Genomic DNA, 18,597 nt, shown 5'->3' on the forward strand with positions numbered 1-18,597 from the left:
AAAGAGATGCTCAGCCTTCTTAACACCACAATCGATCAAACAAGTCCTGTAATCTCTAGTTTGATCTCATCTTGATTATGGCCCGGTCAAGTGCTGCAAAGAATGACCTAGAAAAGCTGCATCTGGCCCAGAACAAAGCAGCATGTCTTGCCCTTCAACATACACAGAGGGCTAAGGGACAGTTCAATATTAACTGGGGTGGGGGGGGCTTTTGTTTTTGCTTTGGGGAGGGTAGTGTGTTTTTTTTTTATTGGGCACAGGAGAGGGTTGTGTGTTTTTTCCCTGATTTACATTCACCATTTTGCAGGTTCTACTATATGATGTCTTCCATCCTAGCCAAATGACATAATCTGCTTGCATGCATCAAGATGTTTTGGTACTTCCCTTACGCACTATGCATTTCCATGTGCTAACTTTTACTATACCACAGGTCAGTATAGTTTACCAGTCTAACTGTCTATCCTGCCCTCTATCCGTAGTGTCAGTCGTGGTTTGTCCAGATCTGCAATAGGTTAACTAGCAATCATACCACACATAAAAATCATTCATATCTGTACCAATTTTCTATATAAGTCCACAAGATAGAGCAATAGCTGATAGGCAGCGGATACTCCAGGTGGGTCATTGAGCATGAAAGAACGGTGAAGACACACAGCTGATAAAGCTCCCCTATTGATCTGGTTTAGGGGCAATAAAAAACCCTATGTGACTCTTTTCAGGAGACTGTGCATATGTCACGCATCACTACTTCACAGGAGAGCCACATAGGGTTTTATCATTCCAATTGTTAGATAAAACACTAGCTAGAACTTGATGGGAATCTTAGGTAATGTTCTGGGAATGTTCCCGGTTTGCTGGGTATATTACATACACTCTCTGCAACCTCTGATTGGCTTGTCCGGACACACCTTCAATATTATTATTGTTTCCTCCCAAAATAAAAATGCAAATGTGAGCTGATGTGAGCTTTTCTTTTGCATTCTGTGGACATAAAATACATGAAGATGATTTGTGAATTTCTCGGTTCAATTACGGAATTGTTCAAAAAACCATTAGCAATGTTTTGTTCATAAATTGACTGAAATTAATTTCCTGAAATGACACTGACCCAAGTCCTGTAACGAAGGAGCGTATCATGGCTGCAGAGCCCTTTCTCCTCAGTGGTAAAATGTGGAGAATTGTAGATCCTGACCTACAATCCTGGCTTCCGCCCTCATCTGACCAACCACTGGAATGCCCCCAAAAAAGAGTGAAAAAAACCCTCAACAACAAATGTGCCTGAATAAATATTAATCCATTCTTAAATATTCATTTTCACATTGACATTTGCATCCTGCTTTGGTCATATTTCTCAGACACTTTTTTGTTTCGGGAACGTCTTGCCTCGTGCCACTTAGGCCTCTGAAAGATTCATGCTGGGTTTGGTTCGGAGGAGCTACACTACCCCCCTCTCCCTCTCTCTACCTGAACCACTAAGCTGGTAGAGGATGATGACATGGGCAACACACAAGCCACAAAAGCAGCTCTGGTTTCTGACCATGCGTGTGCTCACATCTTCACACCTACTGCTAGACCAGCTCTGAGTGTGCGTGTATGTGTGCACGTGTGTGTGTGTGTGTGTGTGTGTGTGTGTGTGTGTGTGTGTGTGTGTGTGTGTGTGTGTGTGTGTGTGTGTGTGTGTGTGTGTGTGTGTGTGTGTGTGTGTGTGTGTGTGTGTGTGTGTGTGTGTGTGTGTGTGTGTGTGTGTGTGTGTGTTAGGTCGAACAACTTGGCCCTTCTCCATTATCAAAGCTCCATCAAATCCTGTCATTTTACACCTGTCTATTGCTTTACAATATACGGGCAAAAATAATAATCTAAGAGGCCATCAGAATGAACAAGGGTGAGAACTGAAGACTCACTCATGCCCTCCCTTGAGTCATAACCACAAATCCACCATATGCCAATTTTGCTATAGTCTAAAACCCGCTCAAATTGGCATCCAACCAACATGTCTGTCTGTTAGTATTTCCCTCCTTATTCAAGGCTGCATATTTCTCCCTGTTCTCTACCCTGGAACCACACCTCTTCCTTCCACCTTCTGATACTTTTTCTTCTCAAGGCCTTTCACTCTGTCCGTTAGTTTCTCTTAGTTTCCTAGAGGCAGCATTATCAAGCTCTCTCTCTGGTTTTGTGTAACACAGTGATTATATTGATTCAGGAATATCGAATCATGACAGGACTTGCACAACTTTGACCTTTTCCGGTATGCCTATTCATGCCGGGTAGGCCTAAAATTCGAGAGTAAACAAATCTTATATGCTCTGTCAATTTCCACAGATTGGGAAATCCTTAAAACATATAGCAATATAAACAACAGGAGTGCAAATCCACTTTCAGGTGGGCCATGAGGTGTGTCGATATTTAACAAAACGAGCGAAATGGCAAGGCAAAACGATGTCAAGTGAGGAGAGCACTACAGTGTGGCATTTGGGGAGTCAGGCTTCCCAGTTTCCCATCTATCATTTGTGCAGCTAGGGTGGTGGTGGGTGTCTCCACAGTGGTAATGTGACATGTTCCCTGGGAGCAGGCATGTCAGGGGCAGCTAATGAGACCCGAAACACAGAGCCTGGAGTCAGGTGTCAGAACTGTGTACATGACCCAGTGTAGGAGAGGCATCATCCAGGCCCTACCTACCTACCTACCTACCTACCTACCAAACATCCAGAATAAGAATTCTACTCACCTCATCCAAACTCCTTCCACCCTTCCAAACAGATACAATTAAGGGGTGATTGACACCGTGTCTTTTTTTAAGGGGTGAGAGGGTAGGGGGTTGAAATCCCCAAACCCCATGACGCCTTGTTGACTTCAATCATCACGCCTGGGCTGTTTGAAAGGTGGCAGCTGAGGTAGATCTCCAAAGCAAAACAGCCATTTGAATTTCATTTCAATCCTCCACCCCTGAACCTTATTGCCACCCTGGCACTCCATTTATCTCCCCGCTACAAGGGATTATGACACCCCGCTGATGCGCTCCCTGGCGGACACAAATTGGATATTTAGTGTTAAACGTCAAGGTTAAACGACCTTGTCTTCAGAGGCACGCCGCCTTAGAAGTGGGTTAGACAAGGCATCCCCAAGACTTTTTGATCTATCTATCTTTCTATCTATCCATCGATCGGTGGCATTTTCTTCCATTTCTGGCGGAATTGCAACCGTTGCTATGTGCTTTCAGTATTATGGGACTTCTTGTGCTCCGGAGCACATTGAATTAAGGAAGACTTTCGGTGGAGTTTTGTCCTTGACGCGTGGTTGGTATATGGGTTGCTGTCTGTTGATTGGTTGTCTGTGAGAGGTTGCCCAATATTCTATATTTTGTAGCTGAACATTTAATTGAGTGTGTGCGTGTATGCGTGTGTGCGAATGCCATGGCTTGTCTGCAGATAGCAGGGCTGAGCTGCCAATAACCATCTGCATTAAGAGATACTGTACTCACTTTCTCTGTCCTTGAGGTTTGAACTTTGCTCCATTCTGGACTCTCACGGATCAATAGGCCGGCTAAGAATATCAACGTCCCTCTCAGAAGCCTGATCTCAGATCAGTCTAAAGGTAGAGAACAAACTGATCGATGCATCAACACTTGGCAATTGACAGCTGACTCGCATTGACGGTAAAGACAGCCTGACAGACATCTACATTTGGGAGGGCCTTCTGTAGACCAGTATTCCACTGGTCTACAGGCTCAACAATAACTGAGGACACAGAAGGCCAGTTTTCTGGACCCAGATTAAGCTTAGTCCTGAACTAAAAAAACATTTTCAATAGAATTTTAGAATAAAAACTGCACCCTATGTGATAACTGGAGTTCTCTTGAATAAATAGTCAAAAATATCAGACAAACGTTGGGAGTTTCAAGAAGTATAGGTTATTATTTGAAGGGTGTTATATAAAGGCTTGAGCTAGTTCACTGCTATTCACTACTGTAAATTAGACAATTACATTGTCTGAACATGGAGCAACGTCATGTGAAGCGTTCAAATGTCCAGCATTAAAAAAACTCCAACATATATAGGAAACGTGGGTGAATAGGCTAAACTGGGTTAAAGACATCAAATGTCTTCGGAGCACATGCTTCACAGCCCTAATGTTAAATTACGACTATTTACTTTTCACTGGAAGACAAGAAATAAAGAACGGAGAGAAAAAAAAGCATCCCCCAAACTCCCGTCAGTGTTCAATCACAACTTCAAAGTGTAATTGGTCTTTTCATCTGTCCCTGTAGAACTGGAATGGTAATGAGGGAAGACAGGTCTTAAGATTAATTGTCTCGCCTTTATAGTCGTATCTTGCCTTTGGTTGGGCAATCGCCTCGCACATCTGTGAGTCATTACTACCCGGCGCAGGGTCTCCACCTGACATGGGCAGGGGCTGGGAATACTTGGACCGCACTAGGCAAAAGACTGGTCATATATCTTATCGTACCCCCATTCTGAATACAGCCAATGTGCCCCACTTCCTAAAGTTACAATAAAGGTGGAAGAGGACAGTCAGTTGATGTCTAGGATCTGATCTAGAACCTGTTGACCAAGGACAATCCCTGTGGGAATGACTCAAAGGATCTTAGATCCAAGTATTGTAAGAATCATCTCGGGTTATCCCTGATCAGACGAAACATTAAAATGGACTAACGCCAAAGATGATCGGCACTGAAATAAGTTCAATTCGGGCTAAATTCAGCACTCAATTCTAGGGAGAAAGAGCATCATTAAATTACTATCCAAGATAAATAAGGTTATACAATTAAACATAAGAGGACATTGGAGTATTACTTTGCATTGTCTCTTAAGAGTTTACTCCATGTATCATGGTAATCCCTGGTCGTCTGATACATCAATCCTTTCATCCTACAACTCCTATTAAATTAATTTAATGGAGACTCCTAGTCAAAGTCTCTCTACCTCCCAAGCAGACCTGGCCACTTATTCCAATCTCAGTCTGTGCTATTGTTTGTCTTTCACAAAGGTCAGCTATCTGCCCATAACCACGTCTGTTCACTGTCAGTTCACTGTCTGTTCAATGGCTTTATCAGCCTGAGCTGCCGAATGAGGAAAATTGGGGAGGATTTTATCTCAAGCTTTCATCAGTTGGCCAACATGATGGGCTTAAATTACTCCAATGTTTTTTTTCTGTTGTTGTTGTTGTCTTCAGTGAACGAAGTGCGGGGGGGGTAGTCATGAGGTGGTCACCTGTAATGGATTTCAATTAACAGGTGTGCCTTGTTAAAAGTTCATTTGTGGAATTTCTTTCCTTCTTAATGCGTTTGATCCAATCAGTTGTGATGTGTCAAGGTAGGGGTGGTATACAGAAGATAGCCTTATTTGGTAAAAGACCAAGTCCATATTATGTCAAGAACAGTTCAAATAAGCAAAGAGAAATGAGAGTCCATCATTACTTTAAGACATGACGGTCAGTCAATCCAGAAAATTTCAAGAACTTAGAAAGTTTATTCAAGTGCAGTCGCAAAAACCATCAAGCGCTATGATGAAACTGACTCTCATGAGGACCGCCATAGGAAAGGAAGACCCAGAGTTACCTCTGCTGCAGAGGACAAGTTAATTAGAGTTACCAGCCTCAGAAACTGCACCCAAATAAATGCTTCACAGAGTTCAAGTAACAGACACATCTCAACATCAACTGTTCAGAGGAGACTGAGAATCAGGCCTTCATGCTCTAATTGCTGCAAAGAAACCACTACTAAAAGACACCAATAATAGCAAGAGACTTGCTTGGGCCAAGAAACAAGAGCAATGGACATTAGACCGGTGGAAATCTGTCCTTTGTTCTGATGAGTCCAGACCAAAGGACAGATTTTTGGTTCCAACTGCCGTGTCTTTGTGAGACACAGGGTAGATGTGTAGTTCTCACCGTGAAGCATGGAGGAGGAGGTGTGATGGTGTGGGGGTACTTTGGTTGTGATACTGTCAGTGATGTATGTAGAATTTAAGGCAAACTAAGCGAGCATGACTACCACAGCATTCTGGAGCGATCATTTGTTTTTCAACAGGACAATGACCCAACACACCTCCAGGCTGTGTAAGGGCTATTTGACCAAGAAGGAGAGTCAGGGAGTGGTGCATCAGATGACCTGGCCTCCACAATCACCCAACCTCAACCCAGTTGAGATGGTTTGGGATGAGTTGGACTGCAGAGTGAAGGAAAAGCAGCCAGTAAGTGCTCAGCATATGTGGGAACTCCTTCAGGACTGTTGGAAAAGCATTCCAGGTGAAACTGGTTGAGAGAATGCCAAGAGTGTACAAAGCTGTCATCAAGGCAAAGTGTGGCTACTTTGAAGAATCTAAAATATAACACATATTTTGATTTGTTTAACACTTTTTTGGTTACTACATGATTCCATATGTGTTATTTCATAGTTTTGATGTCTTCACTGTTATTCTACAATGTGGAACATAGTAAAAACAAACTAAAAACCCTTGAATGAGTAGGCGTGCCCAAACGTTTGACTGGTACTGTACGTCTCTGTGTGTGTTCATGTGTGTGCCTGTCTGTGTGTGTGGCAGGAGATCTTCGTCTGGTAACTTCCTTACTTCCTCTGAATACTAATGGATCAAGCAGGTTCCCCTTTGCACTCCAGAGGTGACTGGGGATTCAATTGGGCTCCTTTTAGTGTGTCGAAGAAGAAAGGGGGGGGAGAGTTGACACCATCATCATGTCAAGAACATGGCATTCCCATACAACACCCTCAGGCCACTCTCCCTTTGGTTGCAGCGTTTTTTTTTGCCACCACTTCAAACACTCAATTACCGGGTCATCTGGATTGCAGGAGACAAATGACAAAACACTTGATTCCGAAAAGCCAGTCTCTCTCCAGTCGCCTATGAATGACTAATTCCATTTCCTCCTCATTGTGGCGTTTGTTGCTGGAGGAAAAAGTGTGTACAGCGGGTGGGGGGAATGGGTCATTGTGTATCTGATAGCGTGCTGACCGAGGCAGTGAATATATTCCTTCAAATACCGCCCCCCCCCCCTCGCTGTTTATCTGGGTTTGTGAGGGATCAAAATCTCAGTTGAGCGTTTTCACTCAGCACAACAACAACCCGGAAAAAAACCTAAAGTGACTGTAATTTCGGTAAGTGGATTTTAACGGCAGAGATCGTATGTGGGCCTTGCTAATGGACCATCTCCATCTTTGCCAGCTGTTGTGGATGATTTGCGCAATCCCTTACCAACGCGGCAAGCAGCTCGAAGACCCATCCGCACTGTAAATTCGCTGAGGAGAATCAGATGGCCGGAGATTGCATAGTGGACATTAACATATCAACGTTACGCATTAGCAATTAGCCATAGTTTATAGCATCCCAACATACACCACATGTCCATTAGCGCTCTAACTTCATTGGCTGACAGAGTCTGTCTTCTTCCTCAAACCCAAACATTGCCTTACAAAGACGCCGCCGAGCTGCGTTGAAGCAGCCTGTGACAAACTACGTTAGTGTGCACCGAGCAACGAGGGCAGAGGGTTCATGGGTCTCTTCATTTTTCACTTTACTGCAAGTCTCTATGATTTTATTTGAAGGGCAAAATGATTTAACGGGTAGGAAAGGAGCAACAAACCCCTCGGGGAGACTTCCTGTCCATAGAGGTCCAGACCTGGGTTTAACTAGTATTAGAAATTACTTTATTTGGGCTTGATTGAGCTTGCCTGGCACAATGGTAACAATAGGATAGTTGAATAGTGCAAACTGCAAATCTGGCACTGTAGGCTGAGTAGAGCAATCACTCAACGTATTAGAAAGATTTCAAATAGTATATGAACCCAGGTGTGGCTAAGTCGCTACCACCCTCATGACCAGTCAATGACCCACAAGGCTCTTTCTGCGTATGAATCCGCCAAACCCCAAAGTCAACAGTCATAATGTGAGCTACTGCAGGAACAGTCCAGGAGGACAATATAGGATTTAGAGGCAGAACAAAGCAATGTTGATCTGACCTTTTCCTTATTAAACTCATTGACCTGCATCCGAATTTGTCCCCAGAGAGAAAATAAGACTAACAGCTGGAAACATGTGCTTCAAACTGAAGTCTATCAGTTCAGTACCATAATGTCAGTGTTGATTGACCTGGTCGGTGTTTGACAAAGAGCTGGACTTCATGTTCGATGCATAATCTATGCAAAGATACACTTAACACAGTGAATTAATTCAGAGGTGTACTACTGCTGATTAAACTGCATTACTTACTACTAATGTAAGAAAGAGGCCCAGTTTATTGAACCTTACTGCCTCTAAATACCAACTCGTTATTCATTGCTATAGTAGTGTAGGAGACTATCTCTTCCCAAATCAGTCATGGCTGTGCTAGGTGGTGCTGAAGCGGTGTCATGAATAGGCATACTGTAGCACCCCCATTAGCACCTCCAAGAAATACATGAATAATGTTTTAATATGTCAGTAGACTTGTTTTTAACGATTTGAGTCTATATCAGTGGTCACCAACCGGTCGATCGCAATCGACTGGTCGATCTTCAAGGCATTCCTAGTCGATCACCAAAGATTTCTGTAGGCCATCATAAAGGCTTGCGCTCCTTTTTAGAAATGTATTTGTGTTGCGGTCTTGGCGGTAGGTGCACTTGGTTCAGAAGCCCTGTGCACCGGGTAGGCAAAGTGCTACCATTTTGAACTATTTAATTTGTCTGAAAAGACAAACTCCGCCTACCCGGCAGAGCGGGATATCTGTTGGCCAATCGCATAGCTCAAATCACTATGCCTATAGCTTCCATGACCCCGGCCACAGCGAAGTTTGATACTAGCCTACGTGAGATTTAATAACTTTTAAAACCATGACCATAGAGAGATTGCTGTTTTATGAGTAAGTTCATGACTATGTTTTTATTCTGCACTGTCAACACTGTTTTTATTCACTATTACAAAATACGCTTCTCCCTACTTCTACTCTGCGTGATGTATTGTTGTCTCTACCTTCTTGCCCTTTGTGCTGTTGTCTGTGCCCAATAATGTTTGTACCATGTTGGGCTGCTGCCATGTTGTCTTGCTACTGTGTTGTTGTCATGTTGTGTTGCTACCATGCTGTGTTGTCATGTGTTGCTGCCAAGCTATGTTGTTGTCTTAGGTCTCTCTTTATGTACTGTTGCGGTGTCTCTCTTGTCGTGATGTGTGTTTTGTCCAGTATATTAGAAAAGTATTCAGACTCCTTCACTTTTTCCACATTTTGTTACATTACAGCCTTATTCTAAAATTGATGAAATTGTTTTTTTCCCTCATTAATCTACACACAATACCTCATAATGACAAAGCAAAAACTGTTTTTTAGAAAAATCTTCAAATGTATTAAACATAAAACTGAACTAACATATTTACATACGTTTTCAGACCCTTTACTCAGTACCTTTTGAAGAACCTTTGGCAGCAATTACAGCCTCAAGTCTTCTTGGGTATGACACTACAAGCATGGCACACCTGTATTTGGGGAGTTTCTCCCATTCTTCTCTGCTGATCATCTCAAGTGTTGTTAGATTGAATGGGAAGTGTCGCTGCACAGCTATTTAAGGTCTCTCCAGAGATGTTCGATCAGGTTCAAATCCGGGCTCTGGTTGGGCCACTCAAGGACATTCAGAGACGTGTCCCGAAGCCACTGCTGCGTTGTCTTGGCTGTGTTGCTTAGTCTCATTGTCCTGTTAGAAGGTGAACCTTCGCCCCAGTCTGAGGTCCTGAGTTCTCTGGAGCAGTTTTTCATCAAGGATCTCTCTGTACTTTGCTCCGTTCATCTTTCCCTCGATCCGGACTAGACTCCCAGTCCCTACCGCTGAAAATCATCCCCACAGCATGATGCTGCCACCACCATGATTCACCATAGGGATGGCGCCAGGTTTCCTACAGACATGACGCTTGGCTTTCAGGCCAAAGAGTTCAATCTTGGTTTCATCAGACCAGAGAATCTTGTTTCTCATGGTCTGAGAGTATTTAGGTGCCTTTTGGAAAACTCTAAGCAGGCTGTGCCTTTTACTGAGGAGTTGCTTCCGTCATGCCACTTTACCATAAAGGCCTGATTGGATGAGTGCTGCAGAGACGGTTGTCCTCCTGGAAGGTTCTCCCATCTCCACAGACGACCTCTGGAGCTCTGTCAGAGTGACCATTAGGTCCTTGGTCACGTCCCTGACCAAGACCCTTCTCCCCCGATTGCTCAGTTTGGCCACGCGGCCAGCTCTAGGATGAGTCTTGGTGGTTCCAAACTTCTTCCATTTTAAGAATGATGGAGGCCACTGTGTTCTTAGGGACCTTCAATGCTGCAGAGTACCCTTGCCCAGATCTTTACCTCGACACAATCCTGTCTCGGAGCTCTACGAACAATTCCTTCTACCTCATGGCTTGGTTTCTGCTCTGACATGCACGGTCAACTGTGGGACCTTATATAGACAGGTGTGTGCCTTTCCAAATCATGTCCAATCAATTGAATTTACCACAGGTGGACTCCAATCAAGTTGTAGAAACATCTCAATGATGATCAATGGAAACAGGATGCACCTGAGCTCAATTTTGAGTCTCATAGAAAAGGGTCTGAATACTTATGTAAATAAGGTATTTCTGTATTTTGGATTTTTTTTTCCAGAATTTGCGAAAATTCTACAAACCCTGTTTTGACTTTGTCATTATGGGGTATTGTGTGTAGATTGATGAGGACATTTTTTATTTAATCCATTTTAGAATAAGCCTGTAACATAACACAATGTGGAAAAAGGGAAGAGGTCTGAATACTTTCTCAATGCACTGTATAATGTGGCTTACTATAAAATAACTACTGCTGTACATATCCTTCTTATCTGATCTCATGTAAATTCTCCCGATGTACATACACATAGATTGAATTTATTACTGCTACAGTGCTATTTGAGATGTTAAACAGATTTGTCCCGCTGTTCTTGATTTTTAAAATCTTGAACATATTTTTATTACATTTTTAATTCTTTGACATTTTACTGCATTGTTAGGAGCTAGTAACACAAGTATTTCGCTATAACACATCAAACTGTGTACTCGACCAATAAACTTTGATTTGATTTGAGCCCCGACTCCTCAGGGAGCCGGTCCAGTTTACATAACACTGTGCCTCCTCATTGGCTCAGCCAGAATCTCTTTGAATTTGAGTGGTTGAAATGTTGTGCTGACTGACATATTTTTGGACTATGTAAAAGTTGTCTGTAGCTATCCCCTTATTCAGAGTCAGATATTTTAAATCGCTAGCAAAATAGGTTTAAATTAGGATGTGTGGGTACAGTATCTAATCCCTGGTCTGTTTTTACAGGCAATGTGTACACTCGAGCCCTATCGTTTCAAAATTGCTGCACTTGACTTGTTTTAAATATTAGCTAGTAGCTAGCAAGCCAGACCTTCTACAATAATTGCTAGTAGGCTATGGAATGTATCCCCTCATATGGAATTTTCACCTGAAATCATTTGAAAGGGGGATCTTCTGCAGTAAGATTATTCATGTTTTTGAGGATGTATTGAAGTCAAGTGCCTATTTTTCTTGTAAATGTTCAAACTTAGCAAGCAAATCGATAGCAAGCAAATCGACAGCTAGCTAACATTAGCTACTAGCTAAAGATTTGCCGATAACCGCTTTGTTTCCTATAGCTATAACATTAGGCTTCTAGCTGTAAAATACTCTACACAAGCTAATTTGGCTATTGTCATTGGACTAATGGAGGGCTGTTGTTTAGGAGTTAACATGTGTATTGCTTGGTGTCTTGCAAATCCTTGCATGATTTTCAATGACACATTTAGTACGTGTAGATTTGACAATATTTGGTGGTCGAGTTCGACGTCATTCTCTCTCACCTCACGGGCGTGACCGCGTGTGTGCACGTGTCCACGTGTGTTCACGTGCATATGTTCCAAAGATTGCAAGCACCCCTATGCAATGACCAAGCTACCCCATAGCTTCTCCAGTGAATAATTCCTGCTGCCCGTCCCAAAAGCAGCATTTCTTTATATAAAATGTTTATATGTCCCTTTATATGTAACATTATATGAACTTCAGAATGAACACTGCTTACTGGTCAATCTTACAGAAATGTCATATTCCCCCATTATTTTCCTTATTCATGAAAGGGCAAATAGCCTGAACCAAGATTGGACATAATTACTTAGTTAGAGTATATCAATAAAAAGCAATGAGCCATAACATTAGATCACACCCCCCCTCATTATCTACAGGATATTTCCGATTTCAATAAAACAGAATCCATTCACCAAATTGATTCATGAATATCACATATAAACATGTCATTATCCATGACCTTGGGCAATTACTGCAACCAGAGTGTAAGTCACCCAAAGTCATCATTCCTGTAATGGTGGGCCACCCGTCATTCTGGAGGTTGGCTTTGTGGCAGGAAATGATATCATCGTACGTCTGACAGCGGGCGGGCAACTTGGCCTTTTTCAACATCATGAAAGAACAGTTGTAATGGAAAATGGAATGGAAGAGTGAACTGGATTATTGAGAGGGTCTGTTATTTCGAATATTCTAGAGGACCTTTTGTGTGACCAATGACTGCTTTGACTTGGACTATTGAGAGTCGTTTGCTGTTTGCCAGAAGAGACATCAGTAATGGAAGGTCACCATTTTTACCTTTCATAAACTGGACTATAGTCCTGTGAATATGGCACTATAAACACGAAATGGTCCTGTGTGGCTCAGTCGGTAGAGCAAGGCACTTTCAATGCCACGAGTTGTGGGTTTGATTCCCGCTGGAGCCACCTATACATCAAATGTATGCATGCATGACTGTAAATTGCTTTAGATAAAAGCATCTGCTAATTGGCATATTAAAAGTAGAATGATAGAAATGAACTAAATAAGTAACAAGATAGGTTGCAGCAGTTGATAGTTCACTCAATGAATCACAATTACTCAAACAATAGTATTAAACAATTTTGTTTAATAACCAAAACGAATTGAAAACTATATTTAGCGATGTGATTTGGGTGTTTGTATGCTGTCAGGGGTCCAACCACTACCACACAGTTTTGTACTGAAATATGCTAATGCTAAGCCGAAGTTAGCTAGGTGTTGCTGACATACTTGACAGGTTAGATGAGGCTTGACATTAAATTAATTCACATTAATCTACGTGTAGTTGTCTGATACAGTGCGTTTCTATCTAACGACTGAACATGCTTTCGAAAGACAAAAAAAAACTCAATTTAGCTTTCAAGTCGTGATTTGCAGTTCAGATGCTGTTGTCAGAGCGCAAAAAAAACAACTGTGGACCCTCTTCTGCTGCACCAAAGTATTTTAATCAAATCGACCACAAATGCAAATATTTATTTTACCCTCCCTGCGTCTCAACTGTGTGCGTCTATTTAAATGTAAATGAGACGGCTTGCTCGTCTTTTACCATCTTCAATGAGGTCTCCACTCCTTTTCAATTTGATGGTGACTGTTGATCCTGACTATAGTTTGTCCAAGCCTGTTTTATCCATTTCACAGTTCGCTCTTGTTAAATCTAATCTGATCCTTGTATGAAAACAGACCACCGCTGTTCATTTTCTACACAAACTGTTGCACTCCACGTCTCACACGGCGCATCAAGACCCTGCATGTCTTCTAGCATGCACAAAGTAGCACAAAGAAGAAGATAAAATCTTTATCTTATTACGCTAATTCATGTAAATTACCTCTCAGAACCCAGCAAACAAGGACAGGGCGATAAACTTGAGGAAGCTATTCAATCAAAACCTGTATTTCAGGTTCTGGCAAAATCACATTCCTTTACTCTGAAAATGTGCTTGGCTTAATTGAATCTACAAATTCAATGTTTATTACTGTATATCAATACGAAGCAGGTTTGTTTGGGGCTATGGCCAGATCAACAGGTTTGATTGAGGCTATGGACAGATCAACAGGTTTGGTTGAGGCTATGGACAGATCAACAGGTCTGGTTGAGGCTATGGACAGATCAACAGGTCTGGTTGAGGCTATGGACAGATCAACAGGTCTGGTTGAGGCTATGGACAGATCGCCAGGTCTGGTTGAGGCTATGGACAGATCAACAGGTCTGGTTGAGGCTATGGACAGATCAATAGGTCTGGTTGAGGCTATGGACAGATCAACAGGTCTGGTTGAGGCTATGGACAGATCAACAGGTCTGGTTGAGGCTATGGACAGATCAACAGGTCTGGTTGAGGCTATGGACAGATCAACAGGTCTGGTTGAGGCTATGGACAGATCAACAGGTCTGGTTGAGGCTATGGACAGATCAACAGGTCTGGTTGAGGCTATGGACAGATCAACAGGTCTGGTTGAGGCTATGGACAGATCAACAGGTCTGGTTGAGGCTATGGACAGATCGCCAGGTCTGGTTGAGGCTATGGACAGATCAACAGGTCTGGTTGAGGCTATGGAAAGATCAACAGGTCTGGTTGAGGCTATGGACAGATCAACAGGTCTGGTTGAGGCTATGGACAGATCAACAGGTCTGGTTGAGGCTATGGATCACAACATTAACATTATTATTCTGCTACATGTGGAAGTGTGCACACTTGGAGGGGGTGAATGGTAAATAGGGAGGTATTGAATGTGCCTGAGTGCATGCATCTCATTTAAGGGTTTAAGATGGAGGGCAGCACATGAACAAATGGATAAATAAATTAGATCTAACCTGCATTCATTGTATATTAACCCCCTGCGCCCTGACTCATCGATTATAATTCTCTCTAACCTGAGGCGCAGCGTGACATAGATTTACCTCGCACAGAGTAATGAGCTGTGCTTGTTTCATTAACAATGATAAAATGACTATTCTCCTGAAACATTGACTCACAGTGTGAATAATGCAGATGATTAATGTGTCATAAGGACTGTTCAGAAAACAACCGTTTGCACAGTGGGTGGGGGGAAAAAAAACCTGAGGTACTGTACATTGAGTAGCTTATCATCATTTTGGGGTGTCTGTCACGTGTTGAGTACGTTATATCTGGCGCTGGTCTCAAACGCCTGTCCTGTTGCCTACATAAAATAACATAAAAAGGAGAACCTGTTTTGCACGGTTTGCGCTCAATGCCAAGGATGGAGTTTCTGTGCCTGAAGCACCCTCCTTCTCCGAACAGAGAGGAGACATCTGCTTGCACTTATGAACTGGTTCAGTTTGCATGAAAGACACTTAAATAAATGGGGGAATCTATGAAAAAGAGACAATTAGGATGGGTGAATGTTCAGAGTTCGAAGTTTCTCTCCAAGCTTAGGGGAAGTAGTAACTTGCTGTTGGCTTTATAATCCGAATACACGGACTTCAATAGAGTTCTATTCTGAAACTTTCTTACATCCTGTCATTTTATGATAGTCTTAAATCTTTATCTTTGCAACAGACCTTTGCGCCTCTTTGGCTTTACCTACACAACATTGTTCCTCCTTCCCTTCTCTCTCCTTCCCTCCTCTCTCTCTTCCCTCATTCTTCCTCTCTCAGCCTCAACACAGATGGTGCTCATTAATAAAGAAAGCCAGTCCTTCACCCTCTTGTATTTGAGAGAGTGGAAAAAGGCTCCAGTGAATGAGAATCATCTGGCCGAATGCAGAATCAATTAGCAGCAGATTGTCTCGTTCCTGTTAATTATGCTAAAATATGTGTTAAATGAAGGAAATTAACATTGCAAACAGAATGTATTGTAACTACTTACCGCTGGAGTACGTGTCCTGAAGTTAAAGAAAGGTGGGAGAGAACTGGCCTGTGAAGCGAGGGTTGTGTTTTATTTGAACCTTTATCTAACTAGCCAAGCCAGTTACGAACAAATTCTTATTTACAATGACGGCCTACCGGTGAACAGTGCCTTGTTCAGGGGCAGAACAACAGATTCTTACCATGTCAGCTTAGGGATTTTATACAGCAACCTTTCGGTTGCTGGCCCAACGCTCTAACCATTAGGCTACCTGCCACCCCAGGGCTTGTTTTTAGCAAGGCTTGGGGAGGAAAGTTCAAAGGAAAACACACTTGTCATCAATCTTTTTCTACAGTAGTGTTAAACATGGTTTCAACAGATCTTGCGTAGGCACCATGCAATATCGCACAGTCTTGCATTTGATGTAAGCAGTTGACGCTTTTCTTAGTATCATTATTGCCATGTCATGTTTCTCATTAGCACATAGACAAAATATACTTTGAATGAGAAAACATAAGGTATCGTCATAGATGTGAGGTAGATCACTAAGGAAGGCTCACAATTGTTGAAGCGTAACCTTACCTCAGACCTGAAGACCCAGCCAACGTTGTTCAATAATGGGATGGTTACGTTGGTGCCGTGACCTCGATCACAGAAAATTAGTCTGAATACAATTTGAAACAATATACCTTCTACAGATCACGACAGACATGTCTCTTCTATAATAATGACTCACCGACGTTGGAGTTCTATGATGTGATTTTGGAGGCCAGAAATGGGTAAAAACTATACTGTACAACAGGAACCGAAACTGCAGTACTTTGTCTCCTGCTCCATGTATGGCTGGCCAGAATTCTTCATGACTAAGTACAACATGTCGTCGAGGAGAACTCTGGGGCGGGGTGTTTCGCAGCTTAAGATTGCGAGTCACGATTTGGCTCTGAGTGAGCTATGATAGCGGCCGTGCATTATCTTGTTAAGCGACGCCTGGGGTGCAATCTCTTGGCAAAGCAGAGCTGTCGAAGTAACTCACACTGGGGGCTTGATAGGCCCTCAGCTATTGGCCGTTTGATTGTGGAAAGGTCAAGCAGTGCTTTGTGGCGGCATCTCACATGGGCCCGCTGTTTGCAAGACGGGAATGTAGGAGAGACACTTGAACCAAAAGAAAACAAAGATGAGGATCAATAGAGGACCAGAGGGAGAAGATGAGTCCAGGAGCAGAGGATAACTAATCAGTCTGTTTTTCTATTAAGAGTTCCCCATGGAACTTCAGACTCCTGTTGCTAAAGAGTGGCGACGCTACTTCATCTGGTAATTGGCCAAGAAGAGGAGGGGTATCTTTGGTCTTTTCCTTTACCACTTTCTCCAGGGTTTGCCAACTCATATACCTCGCATGGTTAACGAAGTCCCGAACAAACCAGATCAGTAAGTCATAAACAGACATTAGTAACGTTAGCAATGTACTGTACCTGAGTTAGATGCGCCGACTGAAAACATGAGAAGGATATCTTATAATGGAGAACAGATGAGAGGCCCGTGAAACAGTTGTGCTAGCCCATTACCATTACTGCAATAACCAGAGACAGCAGAGGGCCATTGAGATTGCTCCATTAGTCCTTAAAAACTGGGTTAATATCATCCATCTGTGATTACAGTTGTGATTACAGGAGTTCCATCTGAAAGCTACAGGCCCAAAGGGCTGAATCCAAACTTGAACTTTGTGTTCGTAACTCAAACATTTGCGTGAGTCATAGGCGTGCATGTCTCGGGGACAGAGAAAAATCTAGGACTCATGTAACGGTCATTATAGGAAATCATATTCTCACCGAACCCCAGATGAGATGTCTTCAATACGTCTACAGGTGGTCGGATGTGGCTGCACAAGGGGTAGTGGGTCCATCGGAGATGGTCAATGCAGATATGACTGCCTGCGATGTATTGAAAGTACAAAGCACAGTATGCTTCAGCAAACAAATAGCAGTGAGAGACACCCAGCTGAATCTCCAACGGGGGATGGTGTGGGGGAAAAATAGAAAACAAGGGAAATGGGTGGAGAGAAACCCATCCCAATGCACCCTCAATTATACCATCTCCTCTTTATCAGTCTCCCCAGGTTACCAGTTTTTGCCTCAGCATGAGGTACCTGCAGCATTCACTGCTATCAAACCCCATTTCCTGAACACGACTCCACCATCTTTTCTAACAACCCCCCCCCCATCTCTTCTGAAAGAACAGAAATGGTTCAGATCAACATGGAGGGAGGAACCAGTGCTGTGTATTTTAGGTTTTTAGGTATAATTAAGTATTGTGTCTCTGCTCGAATTTCATTTACTATTTTCTTGTATTATATTATTGCACATAATAGTTGTTATACTTTAAGGGAGCCTGTATCAGAACTGTAGAAACTTGTATCATTTGAGGGAACTGGTATCATGGCAAAGTATTGATCATTCTCTAATCCACCCCTAGGCCTTTTGCATAATCCTCTGGGACATCTGATTTCATGAGATATAGAAAAGTTCTCTCTAGTTTTTTTGTGTGAGTGAGATGAGTCAATCTCACACCAGTCAGAGCAGCTCTTTGGGAAGTGGTGAGGTAGCGACACGGACAGAATCGAGCGATAAGCTCATGGTTTTAAAGCCAAAATCAAAGAGGCCACTTTTAGTGGAAGCTTTATTTGTTGTGAAATTATCAAACACTGATTGATACATTTCTGAAATGATCTTCCCTCTGAACACTCACTAGAATTCAATCAGCACAGGTCTGAAAGTCTGTTCTTTGATTAAAATAGGTTTTATGCTAGGCATGCATCACAGGGAAGAGAATTGTCAGAAGTGGCAAATCCATCAAATTGATTACCTTTTGGAAAATCTTGAGAGACGATCCTTAGATTTGACCATGTTAAACCACCCCAGCTTTC

The sequence above is a fragment of the Oncorhynchus tshawytscha genome, linkage group LG05 (assembly GCF_018296145.1).
Source record: "Oncorhynchus tshawytscha isolate Ot180627B linkage group LG05, Otsh_v2.0, whole genome shotgun sequence".
NCBI lineage: Eukaryota > Metazoa > Chordata > Actinopteri > Salmoniformes > Salmonidae > Oncorhynchus > Oncorhynchus tshawytscha.